Source organism: Ranitomeya imitator, chromosome 3 (assembly GCF_032444005.1).
Source record: "Ranitomeya imitator isolate aRanImi1 chromosome 3, aRanImi1.pri, whole genome shotgun sequence".
NCBI classification, from domain to species: Eukaryota; Metazoa; Chordata; class Amphibia; order Anura; family Dendrobatidae; genus Ranitomeya; species Ranitomeya imitator.
The window spans coordinates 413003137-413029339 of record NC_091284.1 but is presented as its reverse complement, the minus strand read 5'-3'; the positions used below and the strand labels follow the sequence as shown (position 1 = coordinate 413029339).

At 44.1% G+C, this 26203-nt stretch overlaps 1 protein-coding gene across 2 annotated transcripts in view; it reads right to left on the bottom strand.

The window, feature by feature from the left end:
• NIPAL3 (NIPA like domain containing 3) overlaps positions 1-26203 on the bottom strand; it is a 98380-nt gene that overhangs the window by 55236 nt on the left and 16941 nt on the right. The gene's annotated exons all lie outside the window — the stretch shown is intronic.

The following is a 26203-nucleotide window of genomic DNA, read 5'->3' as shown; positions in this document are numbered from 1 at the left end:
CAAGTCTCTCCCAGAGCTTTTTAGAATGGATGGACGATAACATCTAAACTTGAGAACAACCATTTCAGTTACCAAATCCGTTGCTTAAATTGGTCTATTAATCTTTACGCACTAATGTAAGGCAGAGCGACCAGTAGTCCTCTACCCCACCATCCCAAATTCAAGAATGATAACACTGGCTTCACTTGGACCAGCACGGTCTCTGCCGAAATACTACCTGTTCTCTGCATCTGTTTCCCGACATGTGCAGGATTTTAGCCAAAACAGCACTAACAAGAATGTACCCAACACCATCAACCATAATGTGGGTGCGGGTGCTGCTCAGTCTAATATTGTGGAGCACCAACCAAAGAGCACCGAGCACCCAATTTGCCACATTAACCACAGATTTGCAACACAGATGCTGTTTTTGGGTCACCTTACAATAAAAAATAAACAAAAAAAAAATGAATTAAAAGTAATCAAAAAGTCCCATGAATCCTTTTTCACCATAAACTATAACTATTTAGTATGAATGTGTCCACAACAACCTGAATTACCGTGTAACGTTAACTTTATCAAGTTATTTATCCTTCCCATGAAACGTTGAAGAAAAAAAAATGAGACTGTAGCACTTTTTTTTTTGTTTATCTTGCCTCTCAAAAGTGTTATAAAAGGTGATCAAAACATGGCAAGTACCTCAAAATTCTTTCAATAAAAAGTAGAACCCATCTCTAAAATAAGTACTTATACAACTCCATCAACACAAACATAAAATCCTCCTAGAATATGGCAACACAAAAATCATTTTTTAAAGATTTTTTTTAATTTTTCAAAAATAGGAAAACGCCAGTAAAAAAAAAACACCACAAATTCAGTATTTCCATACGGACCGGCAGAAAAAAAATTGTGAAAAATGCCATTTATACCTGATGGCCAATGGCATCAAAAATAAACTGTGGGAAAAAAAAAATATTTTGCAGTTTTTATCATCTACAGCACATTAATTACTGTAAGACACTTTGCGAATCGAAATGCTTACTACACCCCATTATAAATACCTTATGGTGTGTAATTTACAAAATGAGGTCACTTCTGAGTTATTTTTCATTCGTTATTTCTCCACACGGCCTTTGCGATTGTCAACCAATGATTTTTAAAACCCCAAAATTGGGCATATAGAGCTTTAAAGGGAATAGGTCATAAGGTTTTTGCTATGCAATCTGAGGGCAGCTGAGGTTAGGGCTGAGACACAGATTTCAGAAATGTATCACTTATTAGGCTGTGTGCTGTTTCCATACAATGAAGGTTTTATCACTAGGACATTATCACTGCCTGGCCTACAATCCATGTGAGCCCTGGTCCAACCATGCCCCTTCCTATGAGAAACACCTCACTGTCATTAGACAATGTACATAAACTGTGTTGTTGGGGTTAACTTTGGCTTTCTGTTGCATCTAAAAGTCTGATTGTGTCACAACTGCTGAATCTAGTAATCTAAGTGATATATCACTGGAATGATAGTCTCTTTCTCTACATTTTACTTATCTGAGATGAGCTAGCAAAATCCTGCAGACAGATTCCCTTTAATTCCTTTGCCCTGTCATTAATTTACTCAGCTAAAAGATTAGGGCCACATGTAGTGTATTCACCAAACCAGGAAAAAGATAATATTTAGAGAACTGCCATCGCTCAGTGGCACAAACTGGGCATAACATAATCGAGAGAAAAAAGAAGTTTGAAAAAAATAAATAAGAATTACCGTACTGTAATAAGTAAAAGCATTTCAGCTACTGTTACCTAAAATGACAAATTAGAAAACTGGGCCACAACCAAGGGTTAAATACGTCAAGTGCTAATGAGTGTCCTTCCAATAAAACATCAAGGCCGGTTTCACATGTCTGACATTCATGGTACGACTATGGGCCGTGATGTCCGGACTGTTCATCTGACCATCCCAAAGGAGACCTGACAGGTCCAGACATAATGGGTCATACACAGACCATAAATTTTAAACCGGCCTAACCCTGACCCCCTTCATTCTGGCTTGGACAGAACCTGCCATGGAGCCATTCACAACCTGTCTCCTCCATACATCTGCAACACGGTCTCCTGGTACTTACCTACACACAAGACCTCCTTCTCTACTCCCCTCTTATCTCTTCTTCCCACAATCGCATCCAAGACTTTTCCCGTGCTGGAACTCTCTACCACAACACATCAGACTCTCACCTACCATAGAAACCTTCAAAAAGAGCCTGAAGACCCACCTCTTCCAACAAGCCTACAGCCTGCAGTGATCCTCAGCCTACTGAACCGCCGCACAACCAGCTCTACCCTCTCCTAGTGTATCCTCACCCATCCCCCGCAGACTGTGAGCCCTCGCGGGCAGGGTCCTCTCTCCTTCTGTACCTGTTAGTGCCTTGTTTTGTTGCTCATGTTTATTGTATATGTCTATATTTGCCCCCTTTTCACATGTAAAACACCATGGAATAAACGGTGCTATAAAAATGTATAATAATAATAATAATAATAATAATAAAATAATGGAGGTACTATGTGTGGACACTATTGAAGTGTATTGTTTGGGGAACTGTGACTACTGTGACCTGAGGGACTGTAGCATGGGACAAGCTAGTTGGATGGTCATTATCTTTCTAAGGCCGGGGTCACACTTGCGTGTGCAATGCGAGAAACTCACACGGGTCTCTCGCATCAATACCCGGCACTGCCGCCGGCACTCGGGACTGGAGCAAGTGCCAGCGGCAGTGGCAGGTATTGATGCGAGTTTCTCCATTGCACACGCAAGTGTGACCCTGGCCTAATCAAGACTGTTGGAAGGATGCTAACATATTTCTGCTTTGATTACTTGAGTGGACAACGTGTGGTTCTACTTCTTGGTGGGGGGTGGCCACAACACAGGCACTGACTGAATGGTGTTTATGGAAGGCTGACTGCTGCAGGGGGCAATGACTGCATTTGGTACTTTAACCCCTTAGTGACAGAGCCAATTTGGTACTTAATGACCGAGCCAATTTTTACAATTCTGACCACTGTCACTTTATGAGGTTATAACTCTGGAACGCTTTAATGGATCCCGCTGATTCTGAGATTTTTTTTCGTGACATATTGTACTTCATGTTAGTGGTAACATTTCTTCGATATTACTTGCGATTATTTAAGAAAAAAACGGAAATATGGCGAACATTTTTAAAATTTTGCAATTTTCAAACTTTGTATTTTTATGCCCTTAAATCAGAGAGATATGTCACGAAAAATAGTTAATAAATAACATTTCCCACATGTCTACTTTACATCAGCACAATTTTGGAAACACAATTTTTTTTGTTAGGGAGTTATAAGGGTTAAAAGTTGACCAGCAATTTCTCATTTTTACAACACCATTTTTTTCTAGGGACCACATCACATTTGAAGTCATTTTGCGGGGTCTATATGATAGAAAATAATGAAGTGTGACACCATTCTAAAAACTACACCCCTCAAGGTTCTCAAAACCACATTCAAGAAGTTTATTAACCCTTTACGTGCTTCACAGGAACTGAAACAATGTGGAAGGAAAAAATGAACATTTAACTTTTTTTTTGCAAACATTTTACTTCATTTTTTTTATTTTCACAAGTGTAAAAACAGAAATTAAACCATAAATTTTGTTGTGCAATTTCTCCTGAGTACGCTGATACCACATATGTGGGGGTAAACCACTGTTTGGGCGCACCGCAGAGCTTAGAAGTGAAGGAGCGTCGTTTGACTTTTTCAATGCAGAATTGGCTGGAATTGAGATTGGATGCCATGTCACGTTTAGAGAGCCCCTGATGTGCCTAAACAGTGGAAACTTCCCACAAGTGACCCCATTTTGGAAACTAGACCCCTTAACCCCTCTGTGACCTTAGACGTACTATCCCGTCGAGGTGCCCTGGGCTTATCTGACCCTGGACGGGATAGTACGTCATAGCCGATCGGCCGCGCTCACGGGGGGAGCGCGGCCGATCGCGGCCGGGTGTCAGCTGCTTATCGCAGCTGACATCCGGCACTATGTGCCAGGAGCGGTCACGGACCGCCCCCGGCACATTAACCCCTGGCACACCGCGATCAAAGATGATCGCGATGTGCCGGCGGTGCAGGGAAGCACCGCGCAGGGAGGGGGCTCCCTGCGGGCTTCCCTGAGCCCCCCGCAGCAACGCGATGTGATCGCGTTGCTGCGAGGGTCTCCTCACCTCCCTCCCTGCTCGAGCCCCGGATCCAAGATGGCCGCGGATCCGGGTCCTGCAGGGAGGGAGGTGGCTTCACAGAGCCTGCTTAGAGCAGGCACTGTGAAGCCTGCAGCGCTGCATGTCAGATCAGTGATCTGACAGAGTGCTGTGCAAACTGTCAGATCACTGATCTGTGATGTCCCCCCCTGGGACAAAGTAAAAAAGTAAAAAAAAAATTTTCCAAATGTGTAAAAAAAAATAAAAAAAAATATTCCAAAATAATGAAAAAAAAAAAAAAATATTATTCCCATAAATACATTTCTTCATCTTAATAAAAAAAAAAAACCCAATAAAAGTACACATATTTAGTATCGCCGCGTCCGTAACGACCCGACCTATAAAACTGTCCCACTAGTTAACCCCTTCAGTAAACACCGTAAGAAAAAAAAAAAAAAAACGAGGCAAAAAACAACGCTTTATTATCATACCGCCGAACAAAAAGTGGAATAACACGCGATCAAAAGGACAGATATAAATAACCATGGTACCGCTGAAAGCGTCATATTGTCCCGCAAAAAAAGAGCCGCCATACAGCATCATCAGCAAAAAAATAAAAAAGTTATAGTCCTGAGAATAAAGCGATGCAAAAATAATTATTTTTTCTGTAAAATAGTTTTTATCGTATAAAAGCACCAAACCATAAAAAAATGATATAAATGAGGTATCGCTGTAATCGTACTGACCCGAAGAATAAAACTGATTTATCAATTTTACCAAACGCGGAACGGTATAAACGCCTCCCCCAATAGAAATTCATGAATAGCTGGCTTTTGGTCATTCTTCCTCACAAAAATCGGAATAAAAAGCGATAAAAAAATGTCACGTGCCCAAAAATGTTTTCAATAAAAACGTCAACTCGTCCCGCAAAAAACAAGACCTCACATGACTCTGTGGACCAAAATATGGAAAAATTATAGCTCTCAAAATGTGGTATTGCAAAAAATATTTTTTGCAATAAAAAGGGTCTTTCAGTGTGTGACGGCTGCCAATCATAAAAATCCGCTAAAAAACTCGCTATAAAAGTAAATCAAACCCCCCTTCATCACCCCCTTAGTTAGGGAAAAATAAAAAAAAATGTATTTATTTCCATTTTCCCATTAGGGCTAGGGTTAGGGCTAGGGCTAGGGTTAGGGCTAGGGTTAGGGCTAGGGTTAGGGCTAGGGTTAGGGCTAGGGTTAGGGCTAGGGTTAGGGCTAGGGTTAGGGCTAGGGTTAGGGCTAGGGTTAGGGTTAGGGCTAGGGTTAGGGCTAGGGTTAGGGCTAGGGTTAGGGTTGGGGCTACAGTTAGGGTTGGGGCTAAAGTTAGGGTTAGGGTTTAGATTACATTTACAGTTGGGAATAGGGTTGGGATTAGGGTTAGGGGTGTGTCAGGGTTAGAGGTGTGGTTAGGGTTACCGTTGGAATTAGGGTTAGGGGTGTGTTTAGATTAGGGTTTCAGTTATAATTGGGGGGTTTCCACTGTTTCGGCACATCAGGGGCTCTCCAAACACGACATGGCGTCCGATCTCAATTCCAGCCAATTCTGCGTTGAAAAAGTAAAACAGTGCTCCTTCCCTTCCGAGCTCTCCTGTGTGCCCAAACAGGGGTTTACCCCAACATATGGGGTATCAGCGTACTCAGGACAAATTGGACAACAACTTTTGTGGACCAATTTCTCCTGTTACCCTTGGGAAAATACAAAACTGGGGGCTAAAAAATAATTTTTGTGGGAAAACAAAAAGATTTTTTATTTTCACGGCTCTGCGTTATAAACTGTAGTGAAACACTTGGGGGTTCAAAGTTCTCACAACACATCTAGATAAGTTCATTGAGGGGTCTAGTTTCCAATATGGGGTCACTTGTGGGGGGTTTCTACTGTTTAGGTACATTAGGGGCTCTGCAAACGCAATGTGACGCCTGCAGACCAATCCATCTAAGTCTGCATTCCAAATGATGCTCCTTCCCTTCCGAGCCCTCCCATGCGCCCAAACGGTGGTTCCCCCCCACATATCGGGTATCAGCGTACTCAGGACAAATTGGACAACAACATTTAGGGTCCAATTTCTCCTGCTAACCTTGGAAAAATACAAAACTGGGGGCTAAAATATAATTTTTGTGGAAAAAAAAATATTTTTTATTTGCATGGCTCTGCGTTATAAACTGTAGTGAAATACTTGGGGGTTCAAAGCTCTCACAACACATCAAGATGAGTTCCTTAGGGGGTCTACTTTCCAAAATGGTGTCACTTGTGGGGGGTTTCTACTGTTTAGGTACATTAGGGGCTCTGCAAACGCAATGTGACGCCTGCAGACCATTCCATCTAAGTCTGCATTCCAAATGGCGCTCCTTCCCTTCCGAGCCCTCCCATGCGCCCAAACGGTGGTTCCCCCCCACATATGGGGTATCAGCGTACTCAGGACAAATTGGACAACAACTTTTGGGGTCCAATTTCTCCTGTTACCCTAGGGAAAATACAAAACTGGGGGCTAAAAAATAATTTTTGTGGGAAAAAAATTTTGTTTTATTTTTATGGCTCTGCATTATAAACTTCTGTGAAGCCCTTGGTGGGTCAAAGTGCTCACCACACATCCAGATAAGTTCCTTAGGGGGTCTACTTTCCAAAATGGTGTCACTTGTGGGGGGTTTCAATGTTTAGGCACATCAGTGGCTCTCCAAACGCAACATGGCGTCCCATCTCAATTCCTGTCAATTTTGCATTGAAAAGTCAAACTGCGCTCCTTCCCTTCCGAGCTCTCCCATGCGCCCAAACAGTGGTTTACTGCCACATATGAGGTATCAGCGTACTCAGGACAAATTGGACAACAACTTTTGAGGTCCAATTTCTTCTCTTACCCTTGGAAAAATAAAAAATTGGGGGCAAAAATATAATTTTTGTGAAAAAATATGATTTTTTATTTTTACGGTTCTGCATTATAAACTTCTGTGAAGCACTTGGTGGGTCAAAGTGCTCACCACACATCCAGATAAGTTCCTTAGGGGGTCTACTTTCCAAAATGGTGTCACTTGTGGGGGGTTTCAATGTTTAGGCACATCAGTGGCTCTCCAAACGCAACATGGCGTCCCATCTCAATTTCTGTCAATTTTGCATTGAAAAGTCAAACTGCGCTCCTTCCCTTCCGAGCTCTCCCATGTGCCCAAACAGTGGTTTACTGCCACATATGGGGTATCAGCGTACTCAGGACAAATTGGACAACAACTTTTTGGGTCCAATTTCTCCTGTTACCCTTGGTAAAATAAAACAAATTGGAGCTGAAGTAAATTTTTTGTGTAAAAAAGTTAAATGTTCATTTTTATTTAAACATTCCAAAAATTCCTATTAAACACCTGAAGGGTTAATAAACTTCTTGAATGTGGTTTTGAGCACCTTGAGGGGTGCAGTTTTTAGAATGGTGTCACACTTGGGCATTTTCTATCATATAGACCCCTCAAAATGACTTCAAATGAGACGTGGTCCCTAAAAAAAAATGGTGTTGTAAAAATGAGAAATTGCTGGTCAACTTTTAACCCTTATAACTCCCTAACAAAAAAAAAAATTGGTTCCAAAATTATGCTGATGTAAAGGAGACATGTGGGAAATGTTACTTATTAAGTATTTTGTGTGACATATCTCTGTGATTTAATTGCATAAAAATTCAAAGTTTGAAAATTGCGAAATTTTCAAAATTTTCGCCAAATTTCCGTTTTTTTCACAAATAAACGCAGGTAATATCAAATAAATTTTACCACTATCATGAAGTACAATATGTCACGAGAAAACAATGTCAGAATCACCAGGATCCGTTGAAGCGTTTCGGAGTTATAACCTCATAAAGGGACAGTGGTCAGAATTGTAAAAATTGGCCTGGTCATTAACGTGCAAACCACCCTTGGGGGTAAAGGGGTTAACCTTCGTCCGGGTGAGTAGGTACAATTGTAACTATTCCGTTTTAAAATTGCAATAATTTTTTTTTTTCGCAAAAGCCGTAGAGGGCTGAAATTTCGTGACATCTCTGCAGTTTTGGTCCAGAATATATTGGCCAAATTTCAATAAAATATATATGAAGGTACAATTGTACCTCTGCAGCCTGTTAACGTTGTAAAATTATGCAGCCTGACGAAGGTTAATGGAACTTATCTAGATGTGTGGTGAGCACTTTAAACCCCCAGGTGCTTCACAGAAGTTTATAACGTAGAGCAGTGAAAAAAAAAAAAAAATAAATAAAAAAAAAAATGGAATTTTTTTCTACAAAAATGATCTTTTTGCCCCCAAATTTTTATTTTCACAAGGGTAACAGGAAAAATTAGACCACAAAAGTTGTGCAATTTCTCCTGAGTACGTCAATACCCCATATGTGGGGGTAAACCACTGTTTGGGCGCACCGCAGAGCTTGGAAGAGAAGGAGCGCCGTTTTACTTTTTCAATGTAGAATTGGCTGGAATTGAGATTGGACGCCATGTCGCGTTTGGAGAGCCCCTGATGTACCTAAACAGTAGAAACCCCCCACAAGTGACACCATTTTGGAAACTAGACCCCCCAAGGAAATTATCTAGATGTGTGGTGAGAACTTTGAATGCCCAAGTGCTTCACAGAAGTTTATAATGCAGAGTCGTGAAAATAAAAAATATTTTTTTTCCACAAAAAAGATATTGCAGCCCCCAAGTTTTTATTTTCACAAGGCTAGCAGGAGAAATTGGACCCCAAAAGTTGTTGTCCAATTTATCCCGAGTACGCTGATGCCCCATATGTGGGAGTAACCCACGGTTTGGGCGCACGGTAGAGCTCAGAAGGGAGGGAGCACCATTTGACTTTTTGAGCGCAAAATTGGCTGTCGTGTTTGGAGACCCCCTGATGTACCTAAACAGTGGAAACCCCCCAATTCTAGCTCCATCCCTAACCCGATCCATAATCCTAATCACAACCCTAACGATAATCACAACCCTAACCCCAAAACAACCCTAATGTCAACCCTAACCAATAACCCTAATCAAAACCCTAAATCCAACACACCCCTAATCCTAATCTCAACCCTAACCTCAAACCTAACCCTAATCCCAAACCTAACCCTAATCCCAAGCGTAACCCTAATGCCAACCCTAACCCTAATACCAACCCTAATCCAAACCCTAACCCTAATCCCAACTGTAACCCTAACTTTAGCCGCAACCCTAGCCCTAACTTTAGCCCCAACCCTAGCACTAACCCAAAATTTAGCCCCAACCCTAACCCTAGCCCTAACTTTAGCTCCAACCCTAACCCTAGCCCTAACTTTAGCCCCAACCCTAACCCTAGCCCTAACTTTAGCCCCAAGCCTAACCATAAGGCTACTTTCACACTTGCGTCGTTTGGCATCCGTCGCAATCCGTTGTTTTAGACAAAAAACGGATCCTGCAAATGTGCCCACGGGATGCGTTTTTTGCCCATAGACTTGTATTGCCGACGGATCGCAATGGATGGCCACACGTCGCTTCCGTCGTGCACTGGATCAGTTCTGTTTTGGCGGACCATCGGCACAAAAAAGTTCAATGTAATGTTTTTTTGTACGTCGCGTCCGCCATTTCCGACCACGCATGCGTGGCCGTAACTCCGCCCCCTTCTCCCCAGGACATAGACTGGGCACCGGATGCGTTGAAAAACTCCATCCGCTGCCCACGTTGTGCACAATTTTCACAACGTGCGTCGGTATGTCGGGCCGACACATTGCGACGGCCCCGTACCGACGCAAGTGTGAAAGAAGCCTAACCCTAAATTTAGCCCCAACCCTAACCCTAAATTTAGCCCCAACCCTAACCCTAAATTTAGCCCCAACCTTAAACCTAACCCTAAATTTAGCCCCAACCCTAAACCTAACCCTAAATTTAGCCCCAACCCTAACCCTAATTTTAGCCCCTACTGCTTTCTCCTGCCGGCCGGCAGATGGCGACAGATGGTGGGCGCACTGTGCATGCGCCCGCCATTTTCTTTTCCAAAGAAAAAGCCGGCAGGCAGGAAAGGACGCAGGAGGACCCAGGGACACCGGTAAGTATAATAGGGTCCCCGAATCCCCCTATTTCTCTGTCCTCTGATGTGCGATCACATCAGAGGACAGATAATTACACATCGCTTTTTTTTTTTTTGTGACCGCCGGCAAACAGTTAATTACCGGTGATCACAAAAGAGGGGTCGGTAAAAACCGACCCCGATCACGTTCTTTGAGGTCTCGGCTACCCCCGGCAGCCGAGACCCCAAAGATCCTCCCGGTGCCGCCCGGCGGGCGCACTGCGCACGCGCCCGCCATTTTCTTGCCGGAAAAAGATGGCGGCGCCTATCGGGAGCCACGAGGAGCAACAAGGGAGACAGATGAGTATCGGGGGGTATTGGGGACCCCATTTCTCTGTCCTCTGATGTGCGATCACATCGGAGGACAGAGAAATTATAAGGGAAATCGCGTTTTTTTTTTGCGATCGCCGGTAAACCGTTAATTACCGGCAATCGCAACTCGGGGGTCGGTAAACCCCCCCCCCGAATCATGTTCTCTGGGGTCTCGGCTACTCCGGCAACCGAGACCCCAGAGAAAATCCGACTCTGGGGGGCGCTATTCACTTTTTCCACAGCGCCGTTAATTAACGGCGCTGTGGTTTAAGTACCATTAACTGCCGCCGTTAAAAGGCATATTGGCGGTCGTTAAGGGGTTAACATGGGGCAATGACTGTAAAAAAAAACATCTGCAGACAGAATGAAAGGAATACTAAGCAGTTTACATCTGCAGATTTTTGTTTTCAGAAACAGAAACTATTAAATAAAATGGAAACGTGTTCCTTATCCGCAGTAACACATGACGCATAACATACACAAGGTAAGTTTTATTAGTAAGCTGAGTGACGCGGCCTCTGAAAAAGTGTGAAATGAAAGATTTCCAAGTGGCACACATCCCAAGGAAAGATCAAAGGCAATAATTATATATGAATGGACTTTCTTGGTGGTCTGGCACACACCTTGGTGGTTTCCATGCAATCCATTGTCTGCAGTAATGCGAGAACCTTTGATTAATTGATTATTTACAATGTACTTTGGACTTTATCCTAGAGACGTGGAAGACTGTGCACATGACAAAAGGAAATCTCAGGCTGAATTCACACATGCAATGTGTGTTTGGTATATGCACCGTGACATGTCTGACCTGCCAAAGTAAGGAGACTTATAGGCCATGTAATGCTCCTCTGTGAAAATAACTATGCAAAATTGCCTCTTCAGTGAGGAAAAGGACTTACACTCTATTGTCACCTACTGGATGTTGCAGCACGGTGGCTCAGTTGTTAGCACTGCAACTAACAAATGAGCCACCAATGACAACATCTGCAAGGAGTTTCTATTTTCTCCCCGTGTTTGCGTGCTTCCACCACTTCAAAGACATACAGATAGGTAACAGATTGTGAGCCACAATGGGGACAGAGATAAGAATGTATGCAAAGCACAGTGGAATTAATGGCGCTCTCTGAGTGACTTAAATGAGTAAATAAATATGTAACAATCCTAAGTCAATATCGACCATTTAACGAGCCTTGCTACATGACTCAAGATAAAAGCCAAACCAGAATCTCTATTTGCAGACACGTGTTTCGGGGTCTCCTCAGTGCAAAAATTAGATTTCATTAAATGAGAGGCCTCTGACTGGGGTCTAAAGGGTTAACAATGCTCCTTGTGGAGAGTGACAGGCCAAGGTAATGAGACTTTTAGGGTACCGTCACACAGTGGCATTTTGATCGCTATGACGGCACGATTTGTGACGTTCCAGCGATCTCGCAGTGTCTGACACGCTCCTGCGATCAGGGACCCCGCTGAGAATCGTACGTCGTAGCAGGTCGTTTGAAACTTTCTTTCGTCGTCTAGTGTCCCGCTGTGGCGGCATGATCGCATGGTGTAACAAAGGTGTGCACGATATTGTATACGATGTGCGCATAGTAACCAACGGCTTCTACATCGCACATACGTCATGAAACTATCGCTCCAGCGTCGTACATTGTAAAGTGTGACAGCAGTCTATGACGCTGGAGCGATATTGTTACGATGCCGTCGTAGCGATCAAAATGCCACTGTGTGACGGTACCCTAAGACCATGCAATGATCCTTTGGGAACTCAAATATGCAAATTGCATCTTCAGAGAGGAAGAGGACTTGAACTCTAGTGCCAACTATTCAAGCGAGTTCAAGTCTCCTTCCTCTCCGAAGAGGCAATTTACAGAGTTTATGCCCAAGGAATGCTTCCAGCCCATACATTAAACCTGTACGTAGGACCTCCCTTTCATCTAACAGAGGCCAAAAGAGTGACTGCGTAGCCAATATACCTTTTGTTAAAGGGATTTTCCCACTTTCAGGAAAGTGGAACCCAAGTGCTGTAGGTACTTCCCTCCTTGGGTCTGGCGCCAGCTACCCAGAGCAGCTCAAGTCTTTGCAGTTTTTCTGCAGCGGTGACATCATGGCTGAACACCTCACATCACTGTGCAGACAATCAGTGAGCTCAGCAGCTGGGTGGAAATAGATAACACAGGCTGCTGAGCTCAGTAAGTGACTACAGCATTGATTCAGGCGTCACCCCTACAGCCAAGACGCCACACCGCTGCAGGGAGCAAACACTGGGCTCAGATAGCATGAGAAATTGCTCCATTTCTTCTTATAGAGCATTTGGGTCCACATTCCTGAAATGGGAAATCTCCTTTAAGCAGGCCATAGTGCAGTCTGGTACACAATTCCATATAGAGGAATGCCAAGCCTATAGGTGACATACGACACCCTATGGATATATATCTAGAAGTACTTCCTGCATATACCTAATTAGGACTTCAACTCACCCTTTTTATGGTGGCTCAGAGTGCAATTAATCTTTGCTTCTCCTTTTGATCCACTGAAAAAAAACAAATCTGAATTTGTTGATGACCCAGAGTAGCTGAAGGGGGATATCTTACAGATTGTTAGAGAGGATGTGGCCGTGGTTCGCATATTTTATGTACGAGAATACGGTCACATTAGAGAAGCTTAAGAATTGCATTACGTATCAATCTAGTAACTAAAACTGGCAGAGATTAAAGATTTTGGGGGGGAATTTCAGTACATTCTCGTTGCAGCCAGACCTGGCTATGGACAGCACATTAACAATGTAGTCAACTACGGACTGCTGTGGTCACACGATATTGCAATAAATCAGAGACCTTGGAGTCCCGCAGGCCAGGAGCCAGGGAGAACTGCTTGTGTAAGTACATAGAACACTTTTGTTACTTTAAGCCCAAGAGACAAATTTCCAGAAAACCATTTTATCTTCTGTGAACCCATGTATTGATTTGTCCATAACGGGATCTATGCCCAGATAACTACCTGCATAAATAACAATTAAGAAATGGATAAATGGATCTGACGTAACAATTACATTTCCAAAACCACAAGTCATTTTTTTTACATTAATATTATTGATATAAGCGGTCATTTTCTGTTGTATCCTGCAGTGTAAACTCTATTTCAGAGAACAATACGGTCTATCTAAATTCAAACACGATATGAACAGTCAACAATATGCACTAAATGCAACTCGGCTTTAACGGGGCCACAGAAAAAAAAAATCAGTGGGAAAGTAAACATATTGTGCCAGTTATTAATGTATGAACCAACAGGATGTTGGTCTGGAAAGTTAAGACTGAGTGCAGAAAACGGCAATCTCCAATATCTGCCATCCAACCACATCATAATTGCTAGAGCTCAAGAAGTGAAGATCTATGTTGGTGATTGTACAATTAATATTATTAAGTCCAGACTCCATTCGTATCCTGAAAATTGAGATTCTAGATGGCACTAATATTGCATGGAAACGGGACCGTTCTGGTAATATAGTTTACAGGTCAGCAAAGTGTTAAGATTCCCAACCATTTGTGAGCCCAATCAAAACCACAGTACTGTGGATACTGAGAAGCATATCAATTATGAAATGCTATAGCAGAAAAGCTCATCTAAGGCATAATTGGATAGATTCTCTCTCTCTCTTATATATATATATATTTTTTGAGACTCTGCTCTTTTATAGGTCCCCCATAGACATTAGTATTCTAAATTCAACGATTTTGGTAATTTGGGCAGACTAATGTGTATCGTGCCTCCAAACTCTCCTTGGGAAGGTAGGATCTGTTGAAAGATAGCTAATGTGTATGGGCCTTAATACCCTTTTTCATTGCCATTTTGCTTTTGCAAAATTTAGAATCCATAGTCATTACGTCAGAAAAACCTTTTATTTATGGGCTTCTAATTCCTATACAGTAAACTGACCATAAAGCTTTGCTCGTGTCTAATCTGAGCTGCCCATCAGAAGAACATGTTGAAGCGCTCTCTACTTATACCACACATTCCCTATAGTTTATGGCTACTTTCGGTGTATATGATACCAGCACACACCTAATGTAAAAGCTGCGTGATCACAACTCAGAAAACTCGTGAAATAAACCCACACCATGGCAGTCAACACTACCAGGTCATGGTTAGTTATGCTGGAGGGAAACCACCAAGATCATAACTGTGAGCAGTAAGATATATATATATATATATATATATATATATATATATATATATATATATATATATATATATATATATATATATATATATATATATATATATATATATATATATATATATATATAATTATATATATATATATATATAATTGTCTAAGGGGTACTTCCGTCTGTCTGTCCTTCTTTCACGGATAATTCATTGGTCGTGGGCTCTGTCTATCATGGAAATCCAAGTCGCTGATTGGTCTCCGCAAAACAGCCACGACCAATCAGCGATGGGCACAGTCCGGAAGAAAATGGCCGCTCCTTCCTCCCCGCAGTCAGTGGCCGGCGCCCGCTCCATACTCCCCGCAGTCAATGTCCCCGGCGCTCCGCTCCCCGCAGTCAGTGTCCCTGGAGCTCCGCTCCCCGCAGTCAGTGTCCCCGACGTCCGCTGCTTACTCCCATCCGGTCACCGCTAACACAGGGTTAATGCCGGCGGTAACGGAACTCGTTATGCCACGGGTAACGCATTCCGTTACCGCCGCTATTAACCCTCTGTGTCCCCAACCTTTTACTATTGATGCTGCCTATGCGGCATCAATAGTAAAAGAAAGTAATGTTAAAAATAGTAAAAAAAAAAACAAAAAAAACCTGCTATACTCACCCTCCGTTGTCCGCTCAGCCGCTCGCGCCTGCCGCCATCTTCCTTTCCCAGCGATGCTTTGCGAAATTACCCACCAGACCTAGCGGTCTCGCGAGACCGCTAAGTCATATGGGTAATTTTGCAAAGCAGCCGGGGAACGCAAGATGGCAGCAGCCGCGCGCCCGTCTGCACAGCGCCGTTGGATCCCAGGAAGTGGAGAGACGGGACGCTGAGGAGCAGCGACCAGAATGTGAGTATGTTCAACTACAAGGGGCCCTCGGATCGTTAGGTGAGTATGTTTATTTTTTATTTTTTTAACCTGTGACATACGTGGCTCGGTAATATAGTACGTCTCTGGGCAATATCCTACGTGGCTCTGTGCTGTATACTACAAGGCTGGACAATATACTACGTCGCTGTGCAATATACTACGTCACTGTGCAATATACTACGTGGCTGGACAATATACTACCTCGCTCTGCAATATACTACGTGGAAGTAGCCACCTTTTGCTTTGACGACTGCTTTGCACAATCTTGGCATTCTCTTGATGAGCTTCAAGAGGTAGTCACCGGGAATGGTCTTCCAACAATCTTGAAGGAGTTCCCAGAGATGCTTAGCACTTGTTGGCCCTTTTGCCTTCACTCTGCGGTCTGCTCACCCCAAACCATCTCGATTGGGTTCAGGTCTGGTGACTGTGAGGCCAGGTCATCTGGCGTAGCACCCCATCACTCTCCTTCTTGGTCAAATAGCCCTTACACAGCCTGGAGGTGTGTTTGGGGTCATTGTCCTGTTGAAAAATAAATGATGGTCCAACTAAACGCAAACCGGATGGAATATCATGCCTATGTAAAATGCTGTGGTAGCCATGCTGGTTCAGTATGCCTTCAATTTTGAATAAATCCCCATTTTTTGGAGCACCATGCTGGACTCACACGGGGATTAAGGGTGTTGGGCCTTCAAAAGGTTAGGCCTAACATACGTAGAGTGGATCGACAAGGGGAACTGCTAACATTGGAATCCCGGTGGATATATGAGCTAAATTCTGTTAGACCGTACGACATTAATGAAGATCTTTCTTTTACAGGTTTCCTTATGACTTAGATTTTGAGTTATGGGGGCCCTGGGTGATTAAGTAATTGGGGCCTCATTGCCCTTGTGTGTGGATTTGGGTTCTCTATGGGTTTGTATAGGCGTAGTGTTGGTATGTAAAAAAAACAAACCTACCTTTTTGATGTGGATTGTATTACTCCAACTGTGTTGTTGGCTCATAAGTGAGAAAGAAGAAATGGATTAGGGGGAGATATGGATACAGGGAAGGTATGGATAGCAAAGGGATAAGGTAATCAAGGATAATAGAGACCATACTTCTTTGGAACATGGTGTATTTTTTGTTGCTTGGTTCCCTCATCCATATTCCCCATGAAAGGTATGCCAACTTTTGCTCTGCACAGCTTGTTTATGCCATCTAAATGTGCTTCCTAGGTGTTGTATGTTTTATTGTTTATTTTGTTTTTTTGTATTAATTATTTCTATTTATTCATAAACATTTTTTTTTTTTGATATGTCACCTACTTACTTTACCTGCGCTGGTGCTTTGCTGATTGCACTTTTTGTTCCAGTATTTGGTACGCAAACAATTCTTCCCAGGCACTGCGTAATATTTGGGTCCAATTTGCGCATGCGCTCTGATGGCCGGATGCTTGGCTCCGGCATTTGACACAAGTCGCCTCTTTTCCTGGAACGCACATGATTGAATTAGCGCGTGCCCATTGGCCATTGGACTTTCTCTCCATCTGATTGTAAACACTCAGTGGATGCCACTCACATGTGTTGGCGTTCCCTGAGTGATAAGCAAGTGCACTTGCTCTCTATAAATAGGGTTCTGATTCACACTATGACAACTTTCCCTGACGAAGCTGCTTTGAGGCAGCGACACGCGTTGGGCAGAGCTAGGGCATGCTGACTTAGTAAGTATGTTTAGATATTTGTGCGGTCTTTGTTGAGATACTTGGTGACTGTCAGTTCACCATGGGGGCTTGTTTGGCTTATTTTTGCCTTAGCATTTTGTTACAAACACATTCTGAGTGTTTGCATGTGTGTTTGAGCCTCTGATGGACTGTCTCCACTCTGGTGATCTATGACTTTGTATATTGATTCATGCATGTTTATATTTTGTATGTATGGCAATTGTCAGGTGGGTATTTATATATGACTAGATGGTGGCTTGATTCTAACGCATCGGGTATTCTGGAACATGTATTTATGTATGTATGTATATAGCAGCCACATAGTATATAGCACAGGCCACGTAGTATATAGGAGCCATGCAGTATATAGCAGACAAATACTACGTGGTCTGTGCTATATACTATGTGGCTGCTATATACAGTGGGGCAAAAAAGTATTTAGTCAGTCAGCAATAGTGCAAGTTCCACCACTTAAAAAGATGAGAGGCGTCTGTAATTTACATCATAGGTAGACCTCAACTATGGGAGACAAACTGAGAAAAAAAAATCCAGAAAATCACTTGTCTGTTTTTTTATCATTTTTTTTGCATATTATGGTGGAAAATAAGTATTTGGTCAGAAACAAACAATCAAGATTTCTGGCTCTCACAGACCTGTAACTTCTTCTTTAAGAGTCTCCTCTTTCCTCCACTCATTACCTGTAGTAATGGCACCTGTTTAAACTTGTTATCAGTATAAAAAGACACCTGTGCACACCCTCAAATAGTCTGACTCCAAACTCCACTATGGTGAAGACCAAAGAGCTGTCAAAGGACACCAGAAACAAAATTGTAGCCCTGCACCAGGCTGGGAAGACTGAATCTGCAATAGCCAACCAGCTTGGAGTGAAGAAATCAACAGTGGGAGCAATAATTAGAAAATGGAAGACATACAAGACCACTGATAATCTCCCTCGATCTGGGGCTCCACGCAAAATCCCACCCCGTGGGGTCAGAATGATCACAAGAACGGTGAGCAAAAATCACAGAACCACGCGGGGGGACCTGTTATGGACCTGGTGGTTAGGAGCACCCGGATCGACCTGATGGGTAAACTCACACAGGACAAGCTCTGGGAAGTGGGAGCTCTGCTGACCGCAACCCCTAATCCTATCACACAACTAGAAATAGCCGTGGAGCGTACCTAACTCTACCTAGACGCCTCTTCACAGCCTAAGAGCTAACTAGTCCTAGAGATAGAAAATAAAGCCTACCTTGCCTCAGAGAAATTCCCCAAAGGAAAAGGCAGCCCCCCACATATATTGACTGTGAGTAAAGATGAAAGTCACAAACACAGAAATGAAACAGGTTTCAGCAAAGGGAGGCCAGACTTACTAAACAGACTGAGGATAGGAAAGGTATCTTTGCGGTCAGCACAAAAAACTACAAAAAGACCACGCAGAGTGTGCAAAAAGACCTCCGCACCGACTCACGGTGCGGAGGTGCCACTCTGCATCCCAGAGCTTCCAGCTAGCAAGGCAAAATCATGATAGTAAGCTGGACAAGGAAACAATGAACAAATAATAACTAGCAGGGACTTAGCTTCTGCTGGAGTAGACAGGTCACCAGAAAGATCCAAGAGCGAACTGAACCAGTACAAGAACATTGCCAGCTGGCATGGAGTAACGATCAGAGTGGAGTTAAATAGAGCAGCCAGCCTAAGGGTACCGTCACACAGTGAAATTTTGATCGCTACAACGGTACGATCCGTGACGCTCCAGCGTCGTAACAATATCGCTCCAGCGTCGTAGACTGCTGTCACACTTTGCAATGTACGACGCTGGAGCGATAATTTCATGACGTATGTGCGATGTAGAAGCCGTTGGTTACTATGCGCACATCGTATACGATATATGTTACACCATGCGATCATGCCGTCACAGCGGGACACTAGACGACGAAAGAAAGTTTCAAACGATCTGCTACGACGTACGATTCTCAGCGGGGTTCCTGATCGCAGGAGCGTGTCAGACATTGCGATATCGCTCGAACGTCACGGATATATCGCTGGAACGTCACAAATCGTGCCGTCGTAGCGATCAAAATTTCACTGTGTGACGGTACCCTAAGACTAAACTAGGTCACCTGTGGAAGGAACCTCAGAACCAGCAGCTCCACTCACAGCCACCAGAGGGAGTCCATGGACAGAACTCGCCGAAGTACCATTCATGACCACAGGAGGGAGTTCGATAACAGAATTCACAACTGGGACCTAGTGAATGAACTGCAGAGAGCTGGGACCAATGTAACAAGGCCTACCATAAGTAACACACTACGCCACCATGGACTCAGATCCTGCAGTGCCAGACGTGTCCCACTGCTTAAGCCAGTACATGTCCGGGCCCGTCTGAAGTTTGCTAGAGAGCATTTGGATGATCCAAGGGAGTTTTGGGAGAATGTCCTATGGTCTGATGAAACCAAACTGGAACTGTTTGGTAGAAACAAAACTTGTCGTGTTTGGAGGAAAAAGAATACTGAGTTGCATCCATCAAACACCATACCTGTTGTGAATTCTGTGGCAGAGCTCCCTCCTGTGGTCACAAGTGGTACTTCGGCTGATTCTCTCTGTGAGCTTCCGTTGGTGGAGGAAAGTGGTACTGCGGCTTCTGAGTTTCCTTCCTCAGGTGATGTGGTGAAGTCGTTAGGTGCTGCTCTATTTAACTCCACCTAGTGCTTTGATCCTGGCCTCCAGTCAATGTTCTAGTATTGGACCTGTTTCCTCCTGGATCGTTCCTGTGGCCTGCTGCTCTGCATAGCTAAGTTCTGCTTTGCTATTTTGTTTGCTGTTTTTTTCTGTCCAGCTTGTCTATTTGTTTTTTCCTGCTTGCTGGAAGCTCTGGGGCGCAGAGGGTGTACCTCCGTGCCGTTAGTTCGGTACGGAGGGTCTTTTTGCCCCCTTTGCGTGGTTTTTGTAGGGTTTTGTGTTGACCGCAAAGTTGCCTTTCCTATCCTCGCTCTGTTCAGAAAGTCGGGCCTCACTTTGCTAAATCTATTTCATCCCTACGTTTGTCTTTTCATCTTAACTCACAGTCATTATATGTGGGGGCTGCCTTTTCCTTTGGGGTATTTCTCTGAGGCAAGGTAGGCTTATTTTCTATCTTCAGGCTAGCTAGTTTCTCAGGCTGTGCCGAGTTGCATAGGGAGCGTTAGGCGCAATCCACGGCTGCCTCTAGTGTGGTTGGAGAGGATTAGGGATTGCGGTCAGCAGAGTTCCCACGTCTCAGAGCTCGTTCAATGTTTTTGGGTTATTGTCAGGTCACTGTATGTGCTCTGACCTCTATGTCCATTGAGGTACTGAATTACCTTATCATAACAGTACTGGAGGCCCAAAGTACTAATGATTCTCAATAGAGGGAAAAAAGAAGTTCTGAGACCATTTTTTTTTCTCTGCACTGTGTTTTGCCTTTTTTTTTCCCTAGACATTTGGGTGGTTCAGGACACAGGTGTAGCGATGGACATTAAAGGTCTGTCTTCATGTGTGGATCAGCTCGCGGCAAGAGTACAAAATATTCAAGACTTTGTGGTTCAGAATTCTATGTTAGAACTGAGAATTCCTATTCCTGATTTGTTTTTTGGAGATAGAACTAAATTTCTGAGTTTCAAAAATAATTGTAAACTATTTCTAGCTTTGAAATCTCGCTCCTCTGGTGACCTAGTTCAACAAGTTAGGATCATTATTTCTTTTTTACGTGGCGACCCTCAGGACTGGGAATTTTCTCTTGCGTCAGGAGATCCTGCATTAAGTAATATCGATGCATTTTTCCTGGCTCTCGGATTGCTGTACGATGAACCTAATTCAGTGGATCAGGCAGAGAAAAATTTGCTGGCTCTGTGTCAGGGTCAGGATGAGATAGAGGTATATTGTCAGAAATTTAGAAAGTGGTCCGTACTCACTCAATGGAATGAAGGTGCGCTCGCAGCTATTTTCAGAAAGGGTCTCTCTGAAGCCCTTAAGGATGTCATGGTGGGATTTCCTATACCTGCTGGTCTGAATGAGTCTATGTCTTTGGCCATTCAGATCGGTCGACGCTTGCGTGAGCGTAAATCTGTTCACCATTTGGCGGTATTACCTGAGCTTAAACCTTAAACTAAGTGGTTCGCTAGGTCTGCCACCATTGGTACGGTACAGTCAAAATTTCTTCTGTCCGTTACCTTGATCTGCTCTTTGTCATCGTATTGTCATGGCATTTGTGGATTCAGGCGCTGCCCTGAATTTGATGGACTTGGAGTATGCTAGGCGTTGTGGGTTTTTCTTGGAGCCCTTGCAGTGTCCTATTCCATTGAGAGGAATTGATGCTACGCCTTTGGCCAAGAATAAGCCTCAGTACTGGACCCAGCTGACCATGTGCATGGCTCCTGCACATCAGGAGGTTATTCGCTTTCTGGTGTTGCATAATCTGCATGATGTGGTCGTGTTGGGGTTGCCATGGCTACAAGTCCATAATCCAGTATTAGATTGGAAATCCATGTCTGTGTCCAGCTGGGGTTGTCAGGGGGTACATGGTGATGTCCCATTTCTGACTATTTCGTCATCCACCCCTTCTGAGGTTCCAGAGTTCTTGTCTGATTACCGGGATGTATTTGATGAGCCCAAGTCCGATACCCTACCTCCGCATAGGGATTGTGATTGTGCTATCGATTTAATTCCTGGTAGTAAATTCCCAAAAGGTCGACTGTTTAATTTATCTGTGCCTGAGCACGCCGCTATGCGGAGTTATGTGAAGGAGTCCTTGGAGAAGGGGCATATTCGCCCGTCATCGTCGCCATTAGGAGCAGGGTTCTTTTTTGTAGCCAAGAAGGATGGTTCGCTGAGACCTTGTATAGATTACCGCCTTCTAAATAAGATCACGGTTAAATTTCAGTACCCCTTGCCGTTGTTATCTGATTTGTTTGCTCGGATTAAGGGGGCTAGTTGGTTCACCAAGATAGATCTTCGTGGTGCGTATAATCTTGTGCGTATTAAGCGAGGCGATGAATGGAAAACTGCATTTAATACACCCGAGGGCCATTTTGAGTATCTAGTAATGCCATTCGGACTTGCCAATGCTCCATCAGTGTTTCAGTCCTTTATGCATGACATCTTCCGAGAGTACCTGGATAAATTCCTGATTGTGTACTTGGATGACATTTTGATCTTCTCGGATGATTGGGAGTCTCATGTGAAGCAGGTCAGAACGGTGTTTCAGGTCCTGCGTGCTAATTCTTTGTTTGTGAAGGGATCAAAGTGTCTCTTTGGTGTTCAGAAGGTTTCATTTTTGGGGTTCTGTCATGATCCCAATGGCAGGGGATCACAAAAATGACAAGCACAGATACAAACAAGCTCTAGGGCGATGGAACCTGAGCTGACCGCGACCCTAAACCTAACACACAAATAAAAGTAGCCGGGGAACGTGCCTACGATGATCCTAGACGTCTCGCTCCAGCCGAAGATCTAACTTCCCCTATCAGAAGAAACACAGACCTCTCTTGCCTCCAGAGAAATACCCCACAGCAAATAGCAGCCCCCCACATATAATGACGGTGAAATGAGAGGAGAGCACATACGTAGTATGAAAACAGTTTCAGCAAAATGAGGACCGCTAAAGCTAGATAGCAGAGGATACAAAAGTGAACTGCGCGGTCAGCGAAAAACCCTTCAAAAAAACCATCCTGAAATTACTTGAACTCATGTGCCAACTCATGGTACATGAAAAGCAATTTCAGCCCACTAGAGCAACCAGCAGCAGAGAATCACATATCTGCAGGCTGGACTAAAAACCAAATTAAGCAAAAAACACAAAACAGGAAAATCCAAACTTAGCTTGTCCAGAAGTTTCTAGGAGCAGGGAGCAGAGGTAACAAGACACACTGGATACATTGATAACCGGCGAGGAAATGCCAGCAAAGCCAGGTTAAATAGGAAACTCCCATATGCTGATGGAACAGGTGGAACCCAGAAACCCAGGAAAGACAAGTCACCCAGTACCATCAGTAACCACCAGAGGGAGCCCAAAAACAGAACTCACAACAGGGTTCATCTTTTCCCCGTCTACTATCGAGATGGACCCTGTTAAGGTCCAAGCCATCCATGATTGGACTCAGCCGACATCTCTGAAAAGTCTGCAAAAGTTCTTGGGTTTTGCTAATTTTTATCGTCGCTTCATCTGCAATTTTTCTAGTATTGCTAAACCATTGACCGATTTGACCAAGAAGGGTGCTGATGTGGTCAATTGGTCTTCTGCTGCTGTGGAAGCTTTTCAAGAGTTGAAGCGTCGTTTTTCTTCTGCCCCTGTGTTGTGTCAACCAGATGTTTCGCTTCCATTCCAGGTCGAGGTTGATGCTTCTGAGATTGGAGCAGGGGCTGTTTTGTCGCAGAGAAGTTCTGATTGCTCGGTGATGAAACCATGCGCATTCTTTTCCAGGAAGTTTTCGCCTGCTGAGCGAAATTATGATGTTGGCAATCGAGAGTTGCTGGCCATGAAGTGGGCATTCGAGGAGTGGCGTCATTGGCTGGAAGGAGCCAAGCATCGCGTGGTGGTCTTGACTGATCATAAGAACTTGACTTATCTCGAGTCCGCCAAGCGGTTGAATCCTAGACAGGCTCGTTGGTCGCTGTTTTTTTCCCGTTTTGACTTTGTGATTTCGTACCTTCCGGGCTCTAAAAATGTGAAGGCGGATGCTCTGTCTAGGAGTTTTGTGCCCGACTCTCCGGGTTTATCTGAGCCGGCGGGTATCCTCAAAGAGGGAGTAATTGTGTCTGCCATCTCCCCTGATTTGCGGTGGGTGCTGCAAAAATTTCAGGCTTATAAACCTGATCGTTGCCCAGCGGAGAAACTGTTTGTCCCTGATAGGTGGACGAATAAAGTTATCTCTGAGGTTCATTGTTCGGTGTTGGCTGGTCATCCTGGAATCTTTGGTACCAGAGAGTTAATGGCTAGATCCTTTTGGTGGCCATCTCTGTCGCGGGATGTGCGTTCTTTTGTGCAGTCCTGTGGGATTTGTGCTCGGGCTAAGCCCTGCTGTTCTCGTGCCAGTGGGTTGCTTTTGCCCTTGCCGGTCCCGAAGAGGCCTTGGACACATATCTCTATGGATTTTATTTCAGATCTTCCCGTCTCTCAAAAGATGTCAGTCATTTGGGTGGTCTGTGATCGCTTCTCTAAGATGGTCCATTTGGTACCCTTGTCTAAATTACCCTCCTCCTCTGATTTGGTGCCATTGTTCTTCCAGCATGTGGTTCGTTTACATGGCATTCCAGAGAATATCGTTTCTGACAGAGGTTCCCAGTTTGTTTCGAGGTTTTGGCGAGCCTTTTGTGGTAGGATGGGCATTGACTTGTCTTTTTCCTCGGCTTTCCATCCTCAGACTAATGGCCAGACCGAACGAACCAATCAGACCTTGGAAACATATCTGAGATGCTTTGTTTCTGCTGATCAGGATGACTGGGTGTCCTTTTTGCCTTTGGCTGAGTTCGCCCTTAATAATCGGGCCAGCTCGGCTACCTTGGTTTCGCCGTTTTTCTGCAACTCTGGGTTCCATCCTCGTTTCTCTTCAGGGCAGGTTGAGTCTTCGGACTGTCCTGGTGTGGATACTGTGGTGGACAGGTTGCAGCAGATTTGGACTCATGTAGTGGACAATTTGACCTTGTCCCAGGAGAAGGCTCAACGTTTCGCTAATCGCAGACGCTGTGTGGGTCCCCGACTTCGTGTTGGGGATTTGGTTTGGTTATCTTCTCGTCATATTCCTATGAAGGTTTCCTCTCCTAAGTTTAAACCTCGTTTTATTGGTCCGTATAGGATTTCTGAGGTTCTTAATCCTGTTACTTTTCGTCTGACCCTTCCAGATTCTTTTTCCATACATAACGTATTCCATAGGTCATTGTTGCGGAGATACGTGGCACCTATGGTTCCATCTGTTGATCCTCCTGCCCCGGTTTTGGTGGAGGGGGAGTTGGAGTATATTGTGGAGAAGATTTTGGATTCTCGTGTTTCAAGACGGAAACTCCAGTATCTGGTTAAGTGGAAGGGTTATGCTCAGGAAGATAATTCCTGGGTCTTTGCCTCTGATGTCCATGCTCCCGATCTTATTCGTGCCTTTCATATGGCTCATCCTGGTCGTCCTGGGGGCTCTGGTGAGGGTTCGGTGACCCCTCCTCAAGGGGGGGGGGTACTGTTGTGAATTCTGTGGCAGAGCTCCCTCCTGTGGTCACAAGTGGTACTTCGGCTGATTCTCTCTGTGAGCTTCCGTTGGTGGAGGAAAGTGGTACTGCGGCTTCTGAGTTTCCTTCCTCAGGTGATGTGGTGAAGTCGTTAGGTGCTGCTCTATTTAACTCCACCTAGTGCTTTGATCCTGGCCTCCAGTCAATGTTCTAGTATTGGACCTGTTTCCTCCTGGATCGTTCCTGTGGCCTGCTGCTCTGCATAGCTAAGTTCTGCTTTGCTATTTTGTTTGCTGTTTTTTTCTGTCCAGCTTGTCTATTTGTTTTTTCCTGCTTGCTGGAAGCTCTGGGACGCAGAGGGTGTACCTCCGTGCCGTTAGTTCGGTACGGAGGGTCTTTTTGCCCCCTTTGCGTGGTTTTTGTAGGGTTTTGTGTTGACCGCAAAGTTGCCTTTCCTATCCTCGCTCTGTTCAGAAAGTCGGGCCTCACTTTGCTAAATCTATTTCATCTCTACATTTGTCTTTTCATCTTAACTCACAGTCATTATATGTGGGGGCTGCCTTTTCCTTTGGGGTATTTCTCTGAGGCAAGGTAGGCTTATTTTCTATCTTCAGGCTAGCTAGTTTCTCAGGCTGTGCCGAGTTGCATAGGGAGCGTTAGGCGCAATCCACGGCTGCC